The sequence below is a fragment of the Manacus vitellinus genome, unplaced genomic scaffold (genome assembly GCF_001715985.3).
Source record: "Manacus vitellinus isolate BGI_N305 unplaced genomic scaffold, ASM171598v3 scaffold_47_pilon, whole genome shotgun sequence".
NCBI lineage: Eukaryota > Metazoa > Chordata > Aves > Passeriformes > Pipridae > Manacus > Manacus vitellinus.
In genome coordinates, this window is record NW_021940585.1 from 1,079,421 (window position 1) to 1,104,128 (window position 24,708).

The 24,708-nt window shown below is 48.7% G+C and overlaps 1 protein-coding gene across 1 annotated transcript in view; it reads right to left on the reverse strand.

Annotated features, from left to right (window-relative positions):
• The window catches only part of LGR6 (leucine rich repeat containing G protein-coupled receptor 6), a 132,710-nt gene that overhangs the window by 87,776 nt on the left and 20,226 nt on the right, over positions 1-24,708 (reverse strand). The gene's annotated exons all lie outside the window — the stretch shown is intronic.

The window sequence follows — 24,708 nt, forward strand, 5'->3', positions numbered from 1 at the left end:
GACATTTCCCAACAGCACAAGCAGTATTGCTGTCTCACAGTTTTTGGAGGGTGAACAGGAAGCCCCGTGACACTGGAGTAGGACAATGTGTCCTTAGGCCCAAGAGCATCTCTCTGTCACAACTGGTCATTCCAGCCCCCACAGGGAGCTCTTCCAGAGTGTGTACAGACAGCTGCTTTTGAGGAGAGAGCAATCCATGAGAGAAGGAGTACCTCCCATCGGACTGGTCTGCTCTACACTGGAAAAACTAGAGACCACCACCAGGAATGCGGGGTGGAGGTTGGCTCTGTGGGTGACAAACTGAGTTTAGTGGGGTGGGAGGGAATCTGGCTGATTGTGCTTGTCTCACTCTTTGCCATCCCTCATCTCAGGATAGGAAAGTAGCAAAGTCTAGAGCAAGTGGTTCAATACACAAACTGGTAGTTGGCAAAAAAAAGGATGTTTCTGGGCTCCAAAGCTGTTCATGAGCTCTCACACCTGATAGCTGCAACCCTGCCCTCATGAGCAGCTGCACATGAAGAAACCCACGCTGCTCACCCAAAGCTAGACCAAGGTGTGTCCAGGTGAGCCAGGGAGCATTGGTCTTTACAATTATGAGGGAAGACGAGGCCGAATTAAAAGCTGGCATTGTTAAAACCAGTGGGAACAGATGGGCCATGTCCCCTACCAAGCAAAGCAATCGTGGTCAGTGTCTTCTGGGGTTCTGGGTAGTCTTGTGTGAGGGCAGAAGGGGCTATTTTTGGTCGTTGGACAGGGCACAGTTTGGCTCTTTGGACTGCTGAGACCAAACAGCAGAGGCAGGCAGGTGTAATGGGACAAAAAGCAGGAACAACAGAAAAATTCACTTTTCCCTTGTGTAAATCTCACAGACTTGTGAGCCTGAGCAAGGATGTTCCCTCTCTCCCCAGTGTCACTGGGAATCTCTCTTGGCATTGGACAAAGGCATGGAGGAAGGAGGCTTGTGCCAAGGACAAGGACTGAAGCATGAAGGAGAAAAGTCCCTCAGGAGAATCCAGTCACACAAGATGGACCTCTCCAAGACGGCTCCATCTGCTCAGAACACCTGAGATCCCTGCAGGTCACATATCAAATGCTCTGGAGCATCCCAGGCTCCAGAGGGCAGGAAATCGCTTCACTGGAAAATGGGTTTATTGAAAAATTTATTGAAATGCCTTCGTAGTCTTCAGTGAAACAATGCCTGAATTCTGTTAGCAAAGAGCACAACACCTGGGGGTTACAGAATCTTCTGCATTTTTCATAGTTTTCCATACACCACCACCCCCAGTAAACAAACCCACCATGTTTTGACCAGCTCTATTTGGCACTGGTGGAGGCAGCTGACACCTCGGGAGGGTCAGAAGCCCGCCCTTAAATTTTCTCTGGGGAGCTGTCCTGTGACAAAACCACACACCTTCATGAGCCCTATTTGAAAATGCTCCAGGGAAACTTTCTCCTCTCCAAAGAAGTGGTGAAAAACTCACCAAAAACCTATGAGAATTCAAAATTCTGTCTTCAGAATGAATAAAAAAAATGAAGTTACTGCCTGCACTGTTTTGTGTGCAACTCTGCATTCTATATTTGGATGATCCCGGGATACAAGAGTTAAAATATTATTTTGTGATGCTTCTATTTTTATTTCTAAACCCCCTAAGGGCAGTTGCTACTTAGCACTCATTAAAACATCTTTTTTTCCTACATCAAAGTGTCTCCTGTTTGTGTTGTAATGAATCAGTCTGATGTTTTGACATTGTGGAACAATGCGAAAATAACAAAAAATAGTGTAAAATGAAAGACTGTGAAAGAAAATACAGATCTGAAACATCCAAGATCTCCTTGAAACTGCAGGGCTTACTCCTTAAGTTGCCTTCTGCTGGCAGTGTATGGAATACTCCTTGCTCGCTGCAGGAGATACTTTTCAGACCTCGTGGATCTGCCTTTTAGGTGCCCAGCCCTCCTCCAGGCATGATGGGGACAGTGCCTGCACTGCACCCCGGGGTGGGGGGTGGGCTGCAGGGATGTGCAGACCCTCAGCATCAGTCCCAGTGTGTGGCTGAGGACAATGAGAGGTCAAACATGATTTTGAATCATAGAATCACAGAATGGTTTGGGCTGGAAGGGAACTTAAAGCTCATCTCGTTCCAATCCCCCAGGCAGGGACACCTTCCACTAGGCCAGGTTGCTTCAAGCCCTGTCTAACTTGGCCTTGAACACTTCTTTCCTCCCCCTTGATCCATATCTAAAAGGAACAAAACCCACTGGTTTCTGAAGAAATCTTCCAAAATGTAGAGGTGAAATACTATTATCCCATCACTGTGGCAGCCTCACAGCTCCACAGCACGAGGCTTTTCTTAAAAAGCCCCACTCCCCCTCTCACTCTCCTGCACCCCTGGGGCTTCTGGCCATGGGCAAGTCTGAGAGAAGGGGCTCTTTCCCACCATCTATTTGGGCAGTGAAGAAAACCCAGCCCAGATTTCTAAGGTTATTGCATAGGAAACATTCGGAGTCATTTTATTTAAAACTTACTGACGTTTTGGCCCTTTGAATGCTCTGGTGGTTTGCAGTCCTGCAGGACTCAAGCACAGCACATCTACACTCAGAACCTTGAAAAGGGGACCCTGAAAGTGCAAACCCTGTCAGCAGTCTGCTAGCTAATGAACAGCAAGGCAAATGTGGTGCCAGTGACTCCGCTTGGCCATTGACTCTCCAGTGTGACTTCCCACAGGGACCCCACTCCAGCTCCTCCAGAGCAGGGATATCACACCTGGCTTGGTGTGGTAGAACTCCTGGCCTGGCCATGGCCTGAGGACGTCATGGGGGAGACGTGCAAGGACAGATGTTGTGATGGAGGAACAAGTTCCTCCAAGGCCTGGAAATGAACTTCCTGAGTACAGCTCTGGACCTGGTGATTTTTTTTCTAGCCACAAAAGTACGAGAGATTTCTCCACAGGCTGTCCATGCTTGTGTGAGAGCTGAGGCACAGGATTCTTGCCTGAAGTGTTGTGGGAGTAAATATTTGACTTATTACTCATTTAAAGATGTTGTTGACTTGTTGCTGTGTTTTTCCAAGCTCGTGCTTTTCCTCTTAGTAAGGTTTCTTGTGTTGTGTACATCCCCAGCGCAGGCAAGAGTGGAAGTGCTTCCTGTCAGAGCAATCAGAGAAGCTGTTTATCTCTTCAAGTGTTTGGGGGTGGTTACTTCAGTCAACCACATTAAGCTAATTTAAAAGGAACCCATGGTATTTGAACCTTGTTGGATTATTTTTTTTCTGCAGCATCTGGCAGAAGGACTAAGGATTCATGGACTAAATGGGTTAGGGACTCCTCTGATCTTTGTTAGCTCTGTCAATGAATTTGACTTTCCAAACTAGGTTCTCTCTTTTGAGTGACCAGCATCCAGTGAAGTCAAAGTGCTGGGTCACTCATGTCTGTGCACAGCTGTTGTCATTTGCATGGAGAACCCACTCCAAACATAAGGACTGTACCATAGCAGGCACTACAGAAATGCACAAAGAATATGATTCAAAAGAAGAAATGGGGTGCTGCAGTTTCACCCTGCTGCAGTGTAGGACCTGAGAAGAGCTGTGCAGATTCTTGCCCGTGAGTTCATGACACCACATAGGATTGGTGCTCTGGGACAAGCCATCCGTCTCCTACCCCAAAGCCCCCCTGTTCCCCTCCTCAGTGACTGGCCTGTCTGTCCTCTCTACAAGATATCAAACAAAAATGGGAATCCTTTAGCTGTCAAATCATCCTTCATGGCTCTGCTCTGAAATGCTGCCAGTAGAGTGAACTACTCCACTACTCCCAGAACTGAAACTGTGCTGGTATCACACCACTTATCCAAGAAGCAATGTCTTTTAAGGCCTCTTGCATTAGGTGTTGAAAATACCTACGCTTTCAAATGGCACTGCACCAAAGTCATCATGGCTATAATTACTGTGATTTAACTTCCCCCCCTTCCCCAACTAATTCTGAACATTTATTGTAAGCATTTCTAACTTGTACCTGCAGGAAAACTGAGACACAGTTCATGGAAACTGAGCTCATGTGATTCAGTCTCAGACCTTACAACTCCTCTGGCCCTCGAGGGGTTCCTTAAATTATTTGCTTTGATGTCACCTTCTTTCATGAACAACCTTTGATTGTTCCCTGATTAGCTATCTTCCTTACCAAAAAATGAGGTGACACACACACTGCTTTGGGTTCCCTGGTAGGACTGCCTGCCATGCTCTCTGCTGGTGACCACAGTGTTTTAGCTAAGGAATGATATGAGCTTTAAAGATCAAAGGAATTTATCTTTGGCATCACTGCTTGGGGAGGTGGGATTCAGGCTAGGGTGGTGGGTGCTCTGAAGCATGGAGCCATGGATGTGCCTGTGGGGAGTGCACAGCCCCACGAGACTCAGCTCTGGTGAAGGCACCTGCAGGGCTTTGTGGACGTGGGTGTTCTGGGGCCAAAAGGAGAGGGTTTTATACTACAATAAGGGGGCTGCATGGAGGGCACCATGCAATACTTGCCTGAGACAGGCCTAATCAACATCCCCAGGACACACCTCTAGGGACAGCAGGATTGATGCATCTCTCACAAACTCCAAGTGCCTAAAAGCTGCCCACAAAACTGGGGAGAGACAAACCCTGCCTGTGACCTAAAAGCTCCTGACATGCCTTTCCCCAGGGGAAAAGCAAAGTGTTTCCCCCGAGATTGACTCTGGTGGGAATTAACACAAGCAGAAATCAACAGACCTAAAGCAACACAGGTTGAAGTGCCTTCGGAGTAACACAACGAGACTGCGACTGCTCAGCCAAGAGGGTTCAAAGGTGAGAGGGTTTTGGGATAGGGTTTTGGCCAAGGCCAAGCAGAAAGCCTTCAGAGCCAGATGTGTGTCTGGTCCAGATCTGAAAATCCACAGAGCTGGCAGAGATACTCTCCAGGGAGCTGTCACAGGACAGAAGAAATCCTACAGAAAGAGCAGCTCCTACCCGTGGCTGAGAGAAGATACTCCCCAAACACCTCTCTCTACTCCAAAGGGGCAAAAAGTCTGGTCTCCAACTTCAGTCCCCTAAGGTGCTCTCCATGGGTCTCTCTGTCACTCAGCTGAATGAGAAGCCTGTGTCCTCCTGCTCCTGTAGTTGCCTTCAAGCAGAATTCTGCTCTGCAGTGTTTCTGTAAGCTCAGGTTGCTGTTCCCAGACCTCCACAGAGCCCACAGTGGGGTACTCCATGGGCTCCTGGCTTCTTTCCTGCCTCAGTGAAATCCAGTGCAATGTGGCAACACCTGGAAGTGATGATAGACATGGCCCAAGCCCCTGGACAGGACCTTCAGTATTTAGGGAAATGAACATTGTGTTCCTGTTTGTAAGGAGGCAAGGTCACCCCAAAGGACACACCAGGCTGCCATCCTGGTTTGAGCCTACAAAAAGTTACTAAGAATCCCAGATGGTGACTGTCTTCTCAACCCCTAAATTTCTCCACTCTATGAATATCTTAATATTTTTCAAGATATTCAGGATACTAATGTGCTCTCTTTCCAGCACAGGCTCAGCCTAGCTCCTCTCAGTGTTGGTGCTGAACATGAGGCTTCCTGGACGATAAAAAACATCTTCCTTACACTCAGGCAGGTGAGCAGAATTTTTTACGATTGTGGGAAGAAGCTAATGACTTGGCATCCTCTTGATTAATTAATTGCACAATTACAGCATTAAGGCCTCCCAGTCCAGCAGTCTGATTTCTGGGGGACCTGAACAAACCAGACCAAAATTCCCACCCTTATCCTGTTCTTGCAAGGCATGAAACACCCTTGTCTCTCTGAAATCCCTGGGGCTTGAGCACTGTTTCTCTCCTGGCCACTCTCATTAAAATCCAGTAAAAACACACAATTACACCACCAGAAAAGAAGCCCAAAGGCAATAGATGATGGTTTCAGAAATTCTTTAGATTATACTAGAGTGATTCATAAAGGTTCTTGCTATCTCTTTTCCTCTTTATCTTGAAATCTCCAAGGTCCCCACAAAATGCCTGAATTGCTCAGGGCAAACCTGGGGCTGACAATAGAATGGTACTTGGAGCCATAGAACCAGCTGAAATTTTTCCTAAAAGCCTGCAGGTTGAAAGTTACTCTGAAGGTAGTCTCCACAAAGAGAAGGAGAAAGGGAAGATAAAGAGATCAAAGCAGTAAGAGCTCATTTGCATCACACCATATCTGGAGGCACCAGCCCTGCTTCCACCCCATATCACTGCAATGGGCAAGAGCACGACGTGTTTCTACTCCCACTTCTCCACGTTTGAAAACAGATCAGTCATCTTGGATCATTCCCCATGTGTAGGCCCTATCCCAGATCTCCACAGTGTTTCAATAATAAAGTCTCAGCCAGTTTGCCAGGCTGAGATTAAGCCCATCCCTGCACCAGAAGGTCTTCAGAAGTCAGGTCTGTGCAGTGAGAGCAGTGACCCACAGTGAGCAGAGCTCTGATGCTACTCTGGCTACTGCTCCTCCATCTCCTCCTGTACCTGCCCTGGCTCGGCACCGTGTCAGGTGCCCTCCAGCACGGGAGCAGAAAGGGGCTGGGCAGAGGAACGATGCATTCCTGCCCCTGGGACTGGCTGATGTGAGAACAAGAAGAAATCACTTTTAGAATTCATGTACCGGGCCAGGGCTATCAGTAAAGCCATCCCATGCCAGGGCACACAGAGTCTGCCAGGGGAAGGGCTCCCTCTTGGCAGTGGAGGAGACAGGAAGGTGTGGGGTGCACAACCCAGGACAAGGAGAAGGGCAGGTGACTTGGCAGAAGAGGTTGCAGCCCCATGGATGAAATGTGGCTGAGGAACAGCAACCACTGTGCCGTGGGGCAGGAAGGAAACTTGGATCAGAACATAAGGGCATTTTTTCCAAAAAGGTAAAATCGTGAATTTTGCTAAGTGTGTCACAGAATCATGGAATCACAAAACACCCTGAGCTGGAAGGGTTCCACAAAGATCAATTCAAGGCCTAGCCCTGCACAGGACAGCCCCAACAATCCCACCATGTGCCTGAGAGCGTGGTCAAATGCTCCTTGAACTCATGGAGATTTTCCTCCTTGGCTCCTTCTCTCTGCAGCTGTCCTGGCTGCCCGGGGGAACATGAGGATCACAGGGGAAAGCACTTGTGCTGTGAGGAGTCAGGGAGCACATGGCTTGTCTGGCTGGATACAGCTCTTAGGAGCACGATAGGCACTGACATCTTCTGGTCTACAGGTGTATGAGTGCCCTGGTGCTTTCTGTGCCCATTCACACAGAGCTGGAGATGAGGAGTCTCGCACAGCAAACTGAGGATGAGGCTGATGGAGCCTCCTCCCCTTCCATCTTTCACCTTCTAGACAGAGCAGGCAATGCAGAGCCTGCTTTGAATTGGAGGTTGGGAAAGAACCACGTTTTTCTTTTCTGTTACCATTCTGCAAATTCATGTTTTTGGTGACTCCCATGAAAGAACTGGTTTGGGTTAATGAAAATGACATAAAAGGTGTGGTTTCCACACCCCTCCCCCCAAGTTGACATAAAAAAAAAAAATCATCCCAGAAAGGACATTCTAAACCAAAAGTCATTTGAAAAGAAAAATGCTTTCTGTCTGGGAAATGCCCAAGCAGGACTTCTCAGGCTCTTTAAAACTCTTTTTATGTGTTAGCCTCATGTAATGGGATTTGGAGCAGGCAAGTGGAGGACCTGGGTCAACCTTAACATTCTTGTTAGTGTGAGCACATCAAACCTAAAAGAACCTCTAAACTAAAAAGAAATATTGTGGCATGAATGAGAGCAAGGAATACTTTTTTAAAGCAAGAAAATTGAGGTTGCAAGCACACGACCTTTCTGCCCACTGTGTCCTTTGGAGCAGCCACAGCCCAGCAATGTCCTGACTTTTGGCAATGAAATGGTCTCCTCTAGATCCATGAAAAGAGCCTCACATCTCCCTGTGTTCAGAGTGTGGGCTTTTTTCCTGTCCTTCTCCAGGTCTCTGCTGGGTTTCAAGTCCCCACTCACAGGGCTTTCTGGAGACAAAAATTCCTCCTGTGGGAGGAATTATCCTCTTAACACCCATTACAGCTACCAGGTAAAGGTGAACCCAAAAGCATCTTCCTCTTTGCTGCCAAGCCAAAGCCTTTTGAACAAGATAATGAGCAGTGAACAGCAAACAGGGGCAACTGGTGCATCTGTCACATTCCCTGCGCAAATGTCCTTGAAACCACTTGAAGCTGCAGCATGTCCAGCACAGTGACACTCAGTGGTCTGACTTTGTTCAGGACACAATAGTCCACTGTCAGTCTCCACTCTCCACTGGACTTATGCACTGGCCATAGGGCTATTAAAGGGAGAGAGAGTCTTGCTGACCACTCCCTGGCTCTCCAGCTCATGAATCATCTCATAGATGTTGTGGTAGCCATCAGCACTTGTCGTCAACCCCCAGCAGTTCCACAGCAGAACGGTCCTCTGATAGACCAGGCAGGATATTCAGTTGTCTCATTTCCTTTGTCTCCACAGCAGCTCTCCCAAAAGCCCAAATATGCTGGTTTGTGTCCTTGAATTACCCTCTCCTGAGGTAATCTGTGCCAAGGATACAAAGGGCCCCTGGGCCTGTCACAGTGGGGTGTTTTTACCATTCCTTCCCAGTCAGGGTCACTTCAGCTTCCAGCTGTTGGGATCCCCCTGTCACCCCAGAAATAGAGATGGATTCTGCCCCTACATATCTCAATGGCATCAGGGTACATTGTGCACTGGGCACTAAGGCCTTATACTCTCGTGGGTCTGATGTGCCATCACATCCACACAGTCCAGTAGATCCGACTGCCCCTTTCCTCCACCTGGCTGGAGGCAGGGCCCCTCTAGTCTTGGTCACAAATACTCGTTGCTCACTTCTTGTAAATATGAACTGGAGGTCCCTTCAAGAGGATCAGAAGGAACATCAACCCTCCTCTTCTGCCCGAGGACTTGCCCACTGGAAAGTGGAGTGGCATTTATCCTTGAAGAATTTCTGTGGTGGTTGTTCTTCCTCTCGACTCATGTACCCCTGCTGCTGGGGCAGAGGTGGGTTTTCCATCCCATTTCATGTCTTCTCTGTGGTCATGTAGGTAAAATCACAGGTTATCTCATAGTGTGTCCCCCCTCTCTGGAGCAGGGGGGCACTTGCTTCCAGTAGCAGAAACTCTGAAACTTCTGCCCCATGGATTGTGTGCACTGGACCTCCTCTGGATCTACAGGGGACTGCTTTTTATTTGAATCCCTGTAGATTAGCTCCAGCACAGCTGCTTCTCTCAGGCACTGGATACCTGTCTTTGTGGTGTTCCACTTGTCTCGGTGCACTGTTGGATCACCCTTGAGAGAACACCTTTCCCTCACACTTGACAGTGGCCTCCAGAGGCTGAGAGTGTCTGTCCTCTTCCCAATCCCCTGGTCAGTGCCCACATCCCAGGACAGGGATCCCAGCTGCTTGACTTCACTACTCTCTAGTTCCATGTTGTGGGCTGTGATATCCCAGCCCTGGAGCAGCCAGGTCACCAGGGGCTCTCCTGGTGACAGCTGAAATCTTTTCAGGTATCTTGCAGCTCACCAAGATGGGGATCAGGTGATTATCTCCGGCCCTGCCTCTTCCTCCTGTTCTGAGGGCCCTCCTTCTCTTCATCCCTCACTGTGCAAACTGATTTGGTCTTGGATTTCTTGTTCTGTGCAGGGGTGACTGTTACCAGCATGGATTGTTCCTCTGGCTCAGCTGCAGTTTGAGTGGCCACAGTGCCTGTTGCTCTGTTTTCCTCCTCCTCCCCCTCTGCCTGGTGCTGTCTGGTGACAAGCAGTGTCTGACAAAATAGCAGCCAGGGCCCAGCACACAGCAATGAGTTGCTCCTCCCTGGAGTTGCCACAGCATTCTCCTTGCAAATATTCTGTCACTTCATCAGGGTCCTGTAGTTGTTCAGGAGTGAATTTCCAAATCATTGAAGCAGAATAATCCTTCAAAAACAGGCCACCACCACTGCCCTGGGGAGAATTTGATCCCAAGGTCCTGAAACTAGCAAGTAAAGCAGTACAGGTGAACTAGAGGGTTGGAGTTGGTGCAATGCTGAATCTCAGTGCAGTTTGTGTCTGTCACTACCTGGAAGAAGCAGGAAAAATTCGGAAATATCTTACAGGGGACCAAACCTGATAAATTTTTTAGTTGAAAATGTCTGAGTGGCTAATTGAAATGCTTTATGCTGACATCAAAACATTTCATTCACTAAAAGCCTAGCCATGACAATGCAATATTTAATGACAGGCAGCACCTGCACAAACTAACCTGAGGTTGAATTTGGAAAAATCAGAAGTAAAATGAAAGACCAACCGAAACAAACCCCTTCTCTTCAGACTCAAACACCTCCAATATGTTTTCATTAAAAAAAAAAATTCACCATATACGTGTGCTGTCTGGAAACTTCTGAAGAGCAGTTTTTGCTCAGGAAACTGTTACTCAGGGAAAAGTGTGGTTTTTCTGCGCATCGAGAGAGGATCCTTTCGCTGCTCACAGCATGGGTGCCAAGCACAGCCACCTCAGGGAAGGTCTGTGGCCCTGGAGGGACCCTGCTCTTGGTGCCAGGCCGTGTTTACACACAGAAGATGTTTCCTGAGCAGCTGTTCCCCATCTGGCCCCGATGGAAAGCTGATGAGTTTCTGTATTTCTCTGGCCCGTTGCTCTGAGGTGTCTGTGTTATCTCCAGCGCTGTGCATGCCCCCATAGGAAAACCCATGTGCTAGGATGGAGAGGTGGCTCAAGTGTCAGGGAGGGAGAAAGGCACAAAGAGCTGGCAGAAGGAGAAGGGCTTGGCATTTGGAGGTTGGGCTTCTTCCCCTTGCACGCGAGACATTTGGACTTGCCAAGTGTTGATGTCAGTGCTGCAGCTGTGCATCGGCCTCTCAAAGAACAGGAATCTGCTTACTGGGGTATGGAGGATTGTACCTGATCTGGCACTCCTGGACAGATCCTCTGAAGTTCCTGGAAAAGCACAAGAGGTTTGCTGGCAAGAAATAATAGGAAAAACTTCGATGAGAAGCCTGTGTCTTCCTGCCTGTGATTCCTTGGAGCAAACTGTTCCAGTGATAACTGATTTCTCTTACCCAGAAGGGGAAAAAAGATCTTAGGTCAGAGAAAAACAAGCACTTAAATATGCCAGATGCAAGCACAAGTCCTATGAGGAGAGGCTGAGGGAGCTGGGGCTGTTCAGCCTGGAGAAGAGGAGGCTCAGGGGAGACCTCCTCACTCTCTGCAACTCCCTGACAGGAGGGGGGAGCCGGGGGGGGTTGGTCTCTTTTCCCAGGCAACCATCAGCAAGACAAGAGGGCTGGGTCTGAAGCTGTGCCAGGGGAGGTTTAGGTTGGAGATTAGGAAGAATTTCTTTCCAGAGAGGGTGCTCAGCCATTGGAATGGGCTGCCCAGGGAAGGGGTGGATTCTCCATCCCTGGAGGTGTTTAAGAAGAGACTGGATGTGGCATCAGTGCCATGGGCTGGGAACCACAGTGGGGTTGGATCAAGGGTTGGACTTGATGGTCTCGAAGGTCCCTTCCAACCCAGCTGATTCTGTGATTCTGTGACTTTATGCCCAAATCCGTGGCCTCATGGAGAGGGACTGCTTCTCAAATACTTGTTAGAAAGCTCTGTGGAGAGGAAGCATGCAGGTCTCCATCAGTTATGGGGGATTTATCCAGGGAAGGTTGTGTTGGGGACAGAGGCTTCCCAGGTAGCACAGCTTGGCCAAGAGGTGAGGAGAAGCCCCATCTCCATCTTGGCTGTGTGCAGCACCAAGCCCTACACCTGTACCCCCACACTGTCAGGCTGCAGCCAGCCCTGAGCTCCCCTATGCCCAAGGTCATGTTTACCACAGGGGCTGCCGTGGTCTGTTGAGCCCAGCCAAGCTGCTTTCCAGATTCAGCTCCCCTGAAAGATTCCTTGTACCTTGTCTTGCTTTAAGCACTACTTGCAGCTCTGCAGATTCCCACTACCCTCAGAAGTGCTTTGCTGGGGGGTGATCAGGATGGCAGCTCAGTCCCAGCAAGGTCTGGACAGCTACAAAGAGCCTGCTAGGGCTGTAAGCACCTTCAGTGCTGCTGTCAGTTCTGAGCCCCTCATGACAAGAAAGATATTGAGGGGTTGGAGCATGTCCAGAGATGGGAACAGAGTAGGGGAAGGGTCTGGAGCACAAGTCTAATGAGGAGCAGTCGAGGGAGCTGGGAGGCTCACGGGGCACCTTCTCACTCTCTACAACTCCCTGAGAGGAGGGTGGAGCCAGGTGGAGGTCCAGCTCTGCTCCCAAGGAAAAAGGGGCAGGACAAGGCTGAAACAGCCTCAAGTTGCAGCAGGGGAGGTTCAGGTTGGATATTGGGAAAAGTGTCTTCCCTGAAAGGATGGTCAGGCACTGACCCAGGCTGCCCAGGGCAGTGGTGGAGTGACCATTCCTGGAAGTGTTCAAAGGCTGTGTGAGTGTGGCACTTGGGGACATGGTTAGTGGTGAACAGGACAATTCTGCGGGAACGGTTGGACTCGATGATCTTGGAGGCCTTTTCCAACCTAAATGATCCTGTGATTCCATGACTGTAAGCACAGATTCTTCATGAAGGCATATGCATGAACTTGCAGCAAGCTGTGGAGAATGTGCATGCAGCACACTGGCACTGAGAAACACCAGTCCCAGACTGCAGCCAGACACAGCACAGGTGAGCGTGGCCCCTGGTTTCCAAACTGCTTCCCAAAGGCTGGCACGGTGGCAGCTGGGGGCTGGCAGGAGGGATGAGGGAGGCAGTGCTGTCTCAGGAAACAGCCCCCAGAAACACTCAAGCACTCGTCCTTCCCACATTTGGTTTGGAAAGGCTGTGCAGAAGCTTGTGTTTAAATGGCACTTTTTAAACACTCCCAGCCACGATGAGCAACCAACAAAGACAATTCAGTGTCATAAACATCCAGAACAGCCAAGGCTGTGTTCTCATGCCTGGAATGGGTGGAAGGCTCAGATCTGGTGTCTCTGACACTGCTCTAGCCAGCTCTAGTGCCAGCTGTGTTGCAATGCTGGCTGACAGATGAGGTGGGCTTCTGTGAATGTTCCCATTTGGCTTGTTGTGCACCATGAGGCCAAGTTTCTCCTCATCATCACTGCCCTGTTCTTACAAGTGCATCTTTCAGAGTCACCCTGTGAACCCAAGCTCAGGCTTGCCCCTGGGAAAACCAGGGCTGGGATCAGCTGGGAAAACCAAGCCCTGAAGTAGTGTCAGCACTCTACCTTTCCTGGCTACCCCAATTTTCAAGCAGAACCAGGTATTGGTTTTCTTTTTGGCCCATGAGTCATAGAATGTGGGCACCAGCCCCCCCCAACAGGGTTCATCCTGCTGGCTCCTGTGTTGGGATGCTGTGATGCTGGCAGCAGGCACGAGTGGTGGCTTCAGTCATTCGACAACAACCAGGGAAAAACACTGTTTCAGCTGTTGTGTTATCCACAGATTTTCACCTGTGCCTCCAAGACTGGGGTCTTGCTGCTGGCACTGCTGTACCCTGAGGGATGAGGTGGGGGTCTGTCTGTCCACGCTCAGCCCCCCATCAGGGCAGATTCCAAATGCAGAATGACAGAATGGTAGAATGATAGAATGACTTGGGTTGGGAGGGACTTTAAAGATCATCTTGCTCCAACCCCTACCCTTCCACTAGAGCAGGTTGTTACAAGCCCGGTCCAACCTGGCCTTGAACATTTCCAGGGATGGGGCAGCTACAGTTTCTCTGGGCAACCAGTTTAGAGACAAGGCCTTTGTTCGTGACAGTGTCAAATACTTTGCACAACAGCATCTGCTTCACCCAGACACCTGAGACCTTGTCTGCACTGACCCACAGAGATCTCAACCCTGTGGCACCCTGCACTCACCTTGACTCTGAGTCATCAGGTTGGGGATTTCCTGTGGGTCCTGCATTGTATCCACAGCAGTCTGCAATACCACAGGCTATCTCAGATGGCACTTAAAGCCCCTGTGTGGGAAACTGCATTCCAGTCCCAAAAGACTTGGCCAAAACTTTGGCCAAACAAAGAGTGACAGTTGTGTCCAGCCCAGGGCTGGCAAAGTGACCTCCTGGTCGTCTCTCTTTTGTGTGCTTTGGACCTCAGCAGCCAAGCCAGCAGGGTCCTCCTCTGACCAGAATAACTGAGAGACATGGGAGAGGCAGGGAAGAGCCACGGGGGAATAACAACCTTGTGCCTGTGCATTTTATCATGGATTCAGGTGCTCTGTTACGCTGTTCACTAGCAGAGAGGTGTACTGCAAGGATGTAGGATGGATCAGGCTGGATGGGGCTCTGAGCAACCTGCTGTAGTGGAAGATGTCCCTGCCTATGGCAGGGGAGTTGGAATGAGATGGGCTATAAGGTCCCTTCCAACCCAAACCAGTCTGTCATTCTATGATTCCCCCTGCTCTACCCTGAGAGGAGCTGCCCATTGCAATGATGGGGCAGCAGGACCTCCCTTAAGGTTTGCACTTGCTTTTTTAACCTGCTTCGTGGCAGTAATTTAGTCATGACTGTGAGAAATGGTTGTTGGGACAGTGGTTGCTACCTGTGCAGGCTGGGATTTTCAAAGGAACTTAAGTAAGACCCTGAAAATTGCAAAGAGAAGCAACAGGACATCCGCAGAGCGTGAGAGGAGAAAATCATGTCATAACATAACACCTGCTGAGCAGCCAGGCAGTGTCCAGGCTTTGAGTTTAAACCCACTTGTCTTGGAGGGGGGTGTTGTGTGTGCCAAAACAAGTCAGAGGATGAACAATCACATCATGACAGGGCTGAATACATTTAATGCACTCAAGCAGGAAAGGAAAGCAATAATTCACTCTGGAGCAGGACTGGCTTGGGATGGTCTGGCGCTGCAGATGATTTATATTTAGAGTTGGGCTTGGCAGGTGCTTTTATGGAACAGAAGTTTGGTTTTCTCTTGTATTCAACCTATCCCAAAAGTAGTTTAAACCATTCCACTTTGTGGCATGGCCAACTGTTAACTAGCTCAGCTGGGGAAGAAGTGCCTCTTCTATTTCTTGGGAGCTGGGTAGTGCTGGGTGCTGCTGGAGACATGGCACTGGCATTGATCAGAGGTGGTCAGCCTCTTCAACATCCTGCCCCCAAATATCTGAGTGGATTGGCAGAAACACTGGAGCCAGAAAGAGCTGGGCTCTTCTCCTGTTCCAACCTTCTCCCCTGCTCTCCTGCACCCTGTGCTGCCATGCCAGCATGAGGACTGAGAATTAAAAGGCCAGTTGAGGCCACAAGCTCCCAGCACTGTGGCAGAAAGGCAGATAACATGTCCCTGCAGTGGGGCTGACCTGCCATGGGTGTCTGGGATGCGTTTTGCAGCACTGGCCATGAACAGCTGCTGATCCCATATATGGGGAAGGAATCAGGAAAAGGGAACCCCCCCATAATTCAGAAGCTTAAGTAAAACTTAAAAAAGCTCTTTTGGTATCATTTAAGTTCTGCATCTAGGGCTTTACAGAAACTGAGAAGCACTGGTTTCCCTGCTGGTACTCAGGCAGAAAACCACAAGACTGATGTTACATGCAGAGATGGGATATCACTGGATAACTCCCACCAATATCTGGAAGGGGTGTCAGAGGCCATGGAATGATCCTGGACATGGACTCTGTCTATTGGCCTTCCCTCACCACTCAGGCACCAGAGATTTTGGGGTGCATAGCCTAAGGCTGGGGTTATGCATGTCCCCAGCATACCCCTGATGCTCCCACCTACTCTGTGGGCTGGGGTGGGAGACACAATGTCCATGGAGCACAGGGACACTCTGCCCAGATAGTCTACCTGGCTGTCTCCACGTAGTAACCTGATGGCAATGTCTGTGCAGGGCAGTGCTAAAGGGCCTCCAACACATACCATCTTGAAGCTTCTTGTTAGTTTTCTCACCAGCTCCCTTATGCAATGATCTAAGCACGTCCAAGGCCATAACCCTCGGGAAGCTGGAAAATTCAGCAAGCCAGTGCCACCAGGAGAGGCCGTGACAACGCTGTGCAGCTGCAACCAGTGGACCCATATTGGTTTAAATCAACTGTTTAATAAAGACATAGCACCTGCCTGGAACAGTGGAGAATTTGAGCAACGTGGCAGCCTGAAGCCGTGGGTCCCGACACAATGGCCTTTGGCAGCAGGAAGGGTGATGAAGTGTCTGCATTGCTGGTGCAGCATTTCCTGGTCCGTGCCTGCTGCACCCACACCACAAAGGGAAGGGATTGCAAAAACACCATGTGGGCAGTTGCAAGTTGCGAAAGTGGTTTTTTTTTTCTAGCTGAAAACAGATCCCTCCTCACCCCCACACAGCCCACAGGACCTCACCTCTCGCCCCGACTTTCTGCTGGCCTCGCCACGCACCCACGCGCTCGTGTGATCTGGCGTGTGATGCTGCCTGTCCTGTCCTCCTGCACTATCAAAGGCATCAGGGAGACGTTTAATTCCTCCTGATGGGGTAAATGAAATAGGGCTGGGACATTTTTATGCCCTGAATAAGGGAGAGGGGGGTCACCAACCAGACATGGTTGAGAAATCTGGCAAAAGAAGTGTCAAAGCAGGTGGGGTAAGCTTCGCCCAGGGGCAGAAAACCATCCCAGCCCAAGGATTCAGGTTCTGGCTCCCATCTGTGAATGCAGCTGGCACTCAGAAGGCAAACCCTGCCTGTTGCAAGCACCCAGTGCTTGGGACCCTCCCTGGCTCTGCTTTGCTGACAGGGCAGGGCAATGGAGGCAGTTCCGGAAGCAAAGAAAGTTCCAATTCCCCCAGCCAATTACCTCATGGCAGTAAATCTTCCACCTCTCTTTCCCAGTCACCGGTGAAGCCTGTCTATTGTTTGGGGAGCCTGTCTGTCTGCCCCAGCACAAAGGGGAGAACAATCAGTGGGTTTGAGTAACATCCGATGCATTAAAATTCGGAAGAATAAAGCAGGGAAAGGGCCAAGGAGGAGGTGGGTGGGGAGGAGATCTCCAAGAGGCTGCTCTGATGCAGGGATGTCTGGTTTGCAGAGGCTTCCAGCCTGCTGGTGCAGGTGTCACTCAGGCTGGATGCTGCTCAGGGTCATGCTGGGGAGGACTGGGGACCCCTCAGTGTGGTGGTTTCCAGAGAGGGGGTGCTGCTGGCCTGGAAGGGGATTGCTGCCTACAGCATTGTCCACATCCTGCCTATACACCCTAAACCTGTCTTCTGCGAGGTCAAACTGCCTAGTCTTCTGGCAATAAAGTGGCAAACAGCCCCTGGAGGGTGGTAGATCATCATGGTGGGCATCTTCTTGTTCCCTCTGTGTTGTCCCACTGCACTGCCAGGCACTGATCTGCATCAGAAAGAAAATATTCTGTGCTACCAAGATCCAGACTTTTAGAGAATACCTCTACATTATTGCCAACAATCCTGATGGTCCTGCCTGTTTCCTGGTTGATTAAGGGTCAATGGATGCCAAAGGAGGTGCCCTCTCCAGCTTTGCAGCTTGCTGGAGCCAGATGTGAGCAGCCTCACCTTTTCTTTAGACAGCCCAATGCACTGTTCTTCCCAGGAAAGACCAAGGTCCTGGGGGATCAAATATGAATCCAGTCCATGCTTCATCAGCAGGACATTGTTTGCCTGCTGTGTCCTGCACAGTATCTGTGCAAGAGATGAGAAGCAGCTGCAGCAATGTCTGTGTTCTGAGGCGTAGTCTGCATTTTTGGTAGTCTGGAAGAACCAGGAGCTGCACCTGTGAACTGATGGAGCTGAACTTCTTCAAAGTTTGAGTTCTTCCATCTGCAATTCCCTCTCTCTCAAGCCAAGTTATGACCAGACTCCATATCCCTGTCTTGCTAGACAAGATTACTGGAAGTAGGAGAAAGAGGCCCTAGTAAAACAGAGGGATTTCCTTAAAGTAAACTGCACGTTCTGATGAGAAAACAGAGAGAGTCCAGACTTGTGCACATCATGAGAGACTGAGGATAACCAAGTGAGGAGCAGACATCAGGCTTTTGGGCAGCCCTGATGGCATCCCATCTGACTGATGTCTGACCACCACCTCTTCCTGCCACTGCTACACCACCAGACCTATTCTGCTGAGCACCAGATCTGTACCAAGTGTTTGAAGGGCTGAGTGCAGGAGAGCAGAGCAGCTGCTGGGGAGCTCTGGACAGGTATGTGACAGGGGACATCCCACATGGTATGCCCTGAAGAGCCCTGCAGGGTGCAGGAGGTGGAGCTGGATGCAGGACTGTGAGGCAGCTGTGGGATAGCACAGGATACTTCTCTAATTTGTCTTCTGGAATTGCTGTTCTTTCTTCTGCTTGCTGCTTTGACAGGCACTGGCTGCCATGGGTGTCTCTTGTCCTCTGCAGCCCCGCTGCAGTATCGTGACACCTTTTCCTCTCTTTCCTGCAGGACAGGTAACTAACTCATGTGCAGTGCTACCAGGCACTTTTTGTACTGCCTAGGCTAGGGGGGCTTTCACCTGTAGCCCAGAGAAAGTGGCAGCAGAGAGGAGCTGGATGCTACTGTGTGGAGGCACAGCAAGGCTCTGGTTGCATGCTCAGCCCCAGATGACTCCTCTGCCCTGTTTGAGTGGAGCTGACCTTGGACACAGAGATTGAGGCATTTGTGTGGGTAATCTAGGGAATACTTTGGAGTTTGACTGCCTTCCCACTCAGGATGTGGCCACACACCTTGGGGTATGGGCAGACACCTTATCATGGTTGGAATGGTTGCTGGCAGCCTGATCCTGTGTAAACCATCTTTAGAGCCATGGCCTGATTTGCTCCAGGTCCCTGTGGTTCTTTAGGGTGGAAGGAGGCCTCTCTGGATGACAGAGGCAAGCAGCATCACCCCACGCTGGTCCGGGGTCCAGCAATCCTGTCCAACTCCAGCGTGATATTGCTTTTATTTCATGCAGTTCAATTGTACAAAACATTTCTGGGGGAAATCAGTGACTGTGCTGTTTCTTCTCTGCGTTTTGGACTCGGCTTTGGGGTCAGAAACCTTTCATTGCCCCATCACACTGAGACACAGAGACAGACAAAGTCTTCTGCTCTGTGCCTTAGAGCTGACACAGCTGCCATGACCCACTGAACTGCTGAACACTGCGGGGGAATCTCAAACCACCACCTCAGCCACAAAGTGGTGTTTGAACCCAGCCTCCCATGGGAAGTGGTGAGTGATGGATGATGGAGGGCAGTGGGAGGAACCTCGACCTCAGCAGCTCCACAGGTGCTCTGCCGATTTCTATTTCTGAGCCAGCTGTGCCCATCCATTATCTTTAGCTGTTGTTGCTCATTAGCCACAAATCGAAGGTCAGGGGCCTTGCAGGGTCCTCTGAGTGGTCCCCGCACTGCTCCTGGCAGTTGGCAGGGCTGGATCAAGCTGCTTTTGATGGGTGCTTTTGTGAAGTGGGGCTGGGAGTGTGCCACAGCCTCTCCATCCACCAGTGCCCCAGCAGAACTACAAATCACAGAACCACAGACTGGTTTGGGTTGGAACGGACCTTAAAGCTCATCTAGCTCCAACCTCCTACCATGGGCAGGGACACCTTCTGCTGGACCAGGTTGCTCAGAGTTACATCCAGCCCGGCCTTGAACACTTCCAGGGATGGGGCAGCCACAGCTTCTCTGGGCAACCTGTGCCAGGGCCTCCCCATCCTCACGGTAAAGAATTTTTCCCTAATATCTAATCAAATCTACTCTCTGTCAGTGTAAAGCCATTCCCCCTTGTCCTGTCACTCCAGGTCCTTGTAAATAGTCTCTCTCTGTCTTCCTTGTAGGCTCCCTTCAGGTACTTGAAGATCTCAATTAGGTCACGCCAAAGCCTCCTTTTCTCCAGGCTGAACAACTAAGATTTGCTTTGCCAAATACGCTTGTAGAATGACACTTTGAGACTGGGCAAACCAGCATCAAGTTTTCCAATTATTTGTGGAGGCAAAGGCTGCAAAACTCTGAAAATACTAAAATGCTCGGTTTCACAAAGACTCTCAGAATACATCATTCTTCATGCAAACTGACACAGTTAAATAGATTGAATTGTTTGAAAGCAGTTCAGACAAAACACTGTCTTCAACTAAGAACACATGCTCCTGGCTTCTCAACTTGTGAGAACAATTGGAATATAATCTTCTAGGATTTTTTTTCCTGTTTCCTACAGTTTGTCTTTCTCCACCTACAAAGACCACCAGCCAGGAATCAGAAAGGACCTGGTGAAAGGCCAGCTAATCTGATCTGCAGGTCCAAGCAGGTGCCTCCCTGGCTCAGTGTCATTGTGAAGGAAAATATGGTTTTGTTTGACCAAACCAAGTGCTTTGACTGGGCATTGGAGGACGCCAGTCAATTCATCATGATTCAACTTTCCCAGTGGAAACTTGAGATGTCCTGGCAAACACCACTATGTTCTGAAGGAAATATTCAATTTGAGGACAAAAGCTCATTTTTCCATTGAAAAAACAAAAAACAACAAACCAAAACCAGAAACTTCCCTCTCCCATTGAGCAGCTCTTCTGCAGAACTCTGCTGGAAAAAATGTCCCAGGAGCTGCTTGTTTTGGAGCCAGATTTTCAGAAGAGTTCAGCTTCCTTGTAGGCACCTCAGCACAGTCTGCATTTCATAAGGAAGCAGCACCAGCAGTACCTGTCAACAGTGGGTCCATTTTTGAGCACCCCAGCACCAGATATACTGAGCACTTAAAAATCAACCCAGACAGAGATCCTTCAGAGGATTTATCTGGGGTTTTCTGGCTCAGGATGGAAGTGGAGGAAGGGAGCAGAAGACATGGCTCCTGAGAAGTTATTGATATTTTGACAAGGCAGACAAGTCAGGGAAGTGGTAGTAGAGGTTGACATACCTACTCTGTGTCATTATCATGATGGGGCCAGTGACCCATGCTTTTATCATCATTACACTTACATCAATTTTATATTTCAGTTATATTCACTTTTATAATAATTTCACTGTCAGTTCACAAATGGTGAGAGTACATTGCACCCACAGCAGGCTTGAAAACTCCTTCTGAAGTTGAATCTTTCCACAAAGTGTTTCACAGCGTGGGAATTGCTCAGAGCAGCAGCAGGAGGAAAAGCCTGGCAAAATGAACATTTTCCTAGCTCCTGAGTCAAAAGCATCTGAAACTGGCTGGGGCAGTAAAGCAGGACCTGCTGGAGTCAGCAAGGGAAGCAGAGATTCGAGGCCAGTGCAAGGAACTGATTCGTGGATACTACACAGAATAATATCTGCTTTCTCTTTCTTCTGCCATCTCTTTTCTGAGCTCTGGGTCCTGAACCTATGGGATATGTATTTCACTGCAGATCAGAAAGAGGGTAGTCACCACCTCTGGTCGTCCCTTTTGACTTCAGTGGACCTACCACACAGTTTTATAGACTAGATCTGGTGCAGCTTCCCTGCCATCCCTGAACACCTGCCTTGTTGATCACCCCGAGGACCAAGCTGACATCAATCTACCTGCACTGCCTCCATGAACTCTTTCTCACGTGGTCATAACATCTGTGCAGCCCACTGCTGTGTGCTGTGTGCTGCACAGGTAGCAGTTTGTCCCTGGGTTTCTCAAAACTGAGTTTTCCCTGATCTGTTCTCCTGGCAAAGCTCTGTCACCTGGCAGAGGCACAGATTATGGTGATACTCTCCCAGGCCTCGGTCCCTCCTGCTCTCAAAAATGCTCATTGATCCTTCTTTCATTCCCTTTCTCTTGACCAGTTACCAGCCCACATAAACTGAATTCCTTAAAGAGATTTTGATGGGGGCTCATTTTAGAGACTCTCAACAACTAATGTCTGTTGGACCAGATACCTGTTGGCACCTTCAATGAATGTTTTTCTTATCTCAGACCCTCCTCTTCTTATCTCCTACCACATTTACCCTTTATAATTTAATCTATTAATTCTGTTCCTTACTTCTAGCTTCACTCCATCTGATGGGCTTAAGAGTCTGCGATTCCTTGGATCGCCCTGGAACGCTTTTCAAAAGCTGGTGTTGCATTTGTCCCTTTGCATTTTTCAGACAGCAGAACTGGTTTAAGCAGTGGGCTAAGCAGGATGATTAGTAGGTCAGCAGTCTCAAATTTGGATGCCTTTAGAAGCTGTGTGAGTATCATCTGACAACTTTTGTTATTTGCCTTATCCATTTGTTCTCAGATTTGTCCACATTAAGAATGGCTTTGAGGGAAGCACCCACAGCCTGTTCTCAAGGAACAACAAAGAAAATGATTTAATTTTATGGTGATGGCCTTGTGTTTGAGCAGCTCTTCCCACCTCTGCCACCTTTTGGCCTGTTGGATTGTCTGCCTCTTCTGTGTTGGAAATATTATTAATAGCTGCAGTTACATCACAAAATTAATTGGCTATTCAATGTTGTCTGACTCATTCATCCAATTTCCCAATCATGTGAAGGGGGACAGAGGACTGGGTCCCCTTGCACAATCCCGAAACTCATAAAGCCCTTTGGAATAAGGGAATAACCTTATTTATTTATGATTTTTGTCTCCATCAGTATGTCATCAGAAGGTATGTCATTATCTCAGGAGGAATGTCACTGGCATTACCCCAGCCCGGGTGAATGAGACAACAGGTCCTTGTTATGCCAAAACAAGACTTGGCCATGGAGACACAACACCACTCCCTTCCACCCTCCCTCTGGGCAGGTGACCACAGTGGCCTGGGAGCCAGATTTGGGTTCCTTTATCCGTTGTCAGACCAGCATGAAAGCACTTGGAGAACAGCTCTGAAAGCCAGCCAGAGGGGTTGCACGTCCCTTGGCTTCGCCACCAGCACCCCTACATTCTCTTTGTGTGCAAGTAGGATGGTTTATTTCCATCATACATCAAGGTTTTGGAAATCAGGTAAGAGCTGTGAGAAAAGAGAGCATTACTCTTGATCTCAAAAATTAGATTGTAGATTATGTCTTTACGAAACTGCAACTCAGAGACATCTGAAGTTTGGCAAGAGAACCCTCAGAAGATAAAACTAGAATGATCTTTTGGACTAGAGACAGACACTTTGAGTATTTGGTGATGCCCTTTGGCCTATGTAATGCTGCAGTTACCTTGCAAAGTGTTTAATTATGTTTTTTAGAAATTTACTAGATTCCTTTATAATATGTTCTTGGACAACAGCACTATTCTTTCCACAGGACATGAACCAACCTGAGCAGCTTGTAAAATCAGTCCCAGAGTACTTGAGTTGTCACAAACTCATATGCCAAATTAGAGAGGTAAAATTCTGAAAGGTCTTCCATTAAATCCCTGGGCTGCTTCACCTCCCCAGAGGCAATGGAAATGAACCCTGAGAAATCACAGACTTGGCCACGCCAAAGCCAGTTACAAGGTTTCAGTGCTTTCTTAGCTTCATTAGCTTTTATCATCAATTAATTAAAGACTTCACCAAATGATCTCCCCATTTGTGGACTTATTAAAGAGGGGGATGTTTGAATTTCACCACCTCAGTTTAGAGGCCTATGATGTACATGCCTACATCTGAGCAAGACTTTGGATTTCCTTTATTGCCGCATGAGGAGAAACCAGTCCTTTTACTGTGTGATTCAGCCTGTTTTAGGTGTGCATTTTAGGTGGAGATAAATCATGTCCTGGTTGCTGAGGAAACATGGGATGATTTTGAACAGGTTTTTGTAATTGTCCCATTCAAAATACCCACAGGCCCTTCCCATCAGGTCATTGTGAAACCAGCTGTTTCTCACTGTGCTGGTGGAGTAGTGGTAGCTCAGGTAAAGACCTTTCAACCACAGCTTCCTCCCTACACAAGCTATTTTAAGTGATGACAGTAGCTGAATTCAAGCTGAATTCAAGCTGAATTAGCTGCAATTGATGAGCTACCTGCAGCAGAGCCACTCTTGCCCAGCCAGGATGGGAACACTGAGGAGGATAAAGCACCACGACAGCAAAACTCAACCGCTATTAACTCACTTTGTTTCCTGATTATCATCTTTCATTTCACCATCTTGCATTCTTGCGTGTTGGAAAGAGGCAGAAAGCAGGCTTTGGATTTAAACCAGCTCCTGTCTGCAGTCCTGGAGATCAGATTTAAAACCATCTGGAGTCTGTCATGTTTAGGTCCTGTTTAGGTCCCACAGCCACACGGAAGATGATTTTGCCTACTCATGGCTCTTAGTCTTCAACCAAAGCAAGGTACCTGTGCAACATGTTCTTAATGTCTTCATAATGGACTTGGATGAAGGAACTGAAGGTATAACAAGGTAAATTCCTTGGCAATGCTACATTGGGAGGAGCTATTGACTCCCTCGAGGACAAAGAGGACCTACAGAGAGACCTAAACAAATGGGAGGGCTGGACAATGATAGAATTATAGAATGATTTGGGTATGAAGAGACCTCACAGGTCACCTGGGATTTCTAACTGCTTTCAGTTAGATTTCATCCATGCTTTGGAAAGAACTTATCTTATGGGGAACAAAAAGAGTTATTCACTGCTGTGTATTCACTTTAAGGTAATGGGTAAATAAAGAAACTAAACTAAACTAAACTCTGGGACGACAGCTTGGCTTGTACTGTTTGAGTGACCGGGTGCACTTCATCCTGCTTCCCATAATATTCCTCCATTCATTTATCTGTACAACTGTCTGGACTGACAGGTTGAGGTCTATCAATTATTTCACTCACAGTAAATTACAAAAGACCAGATTTCTCACCTAGGCCAGACTATTCCTTCCGTACCCGTCTGT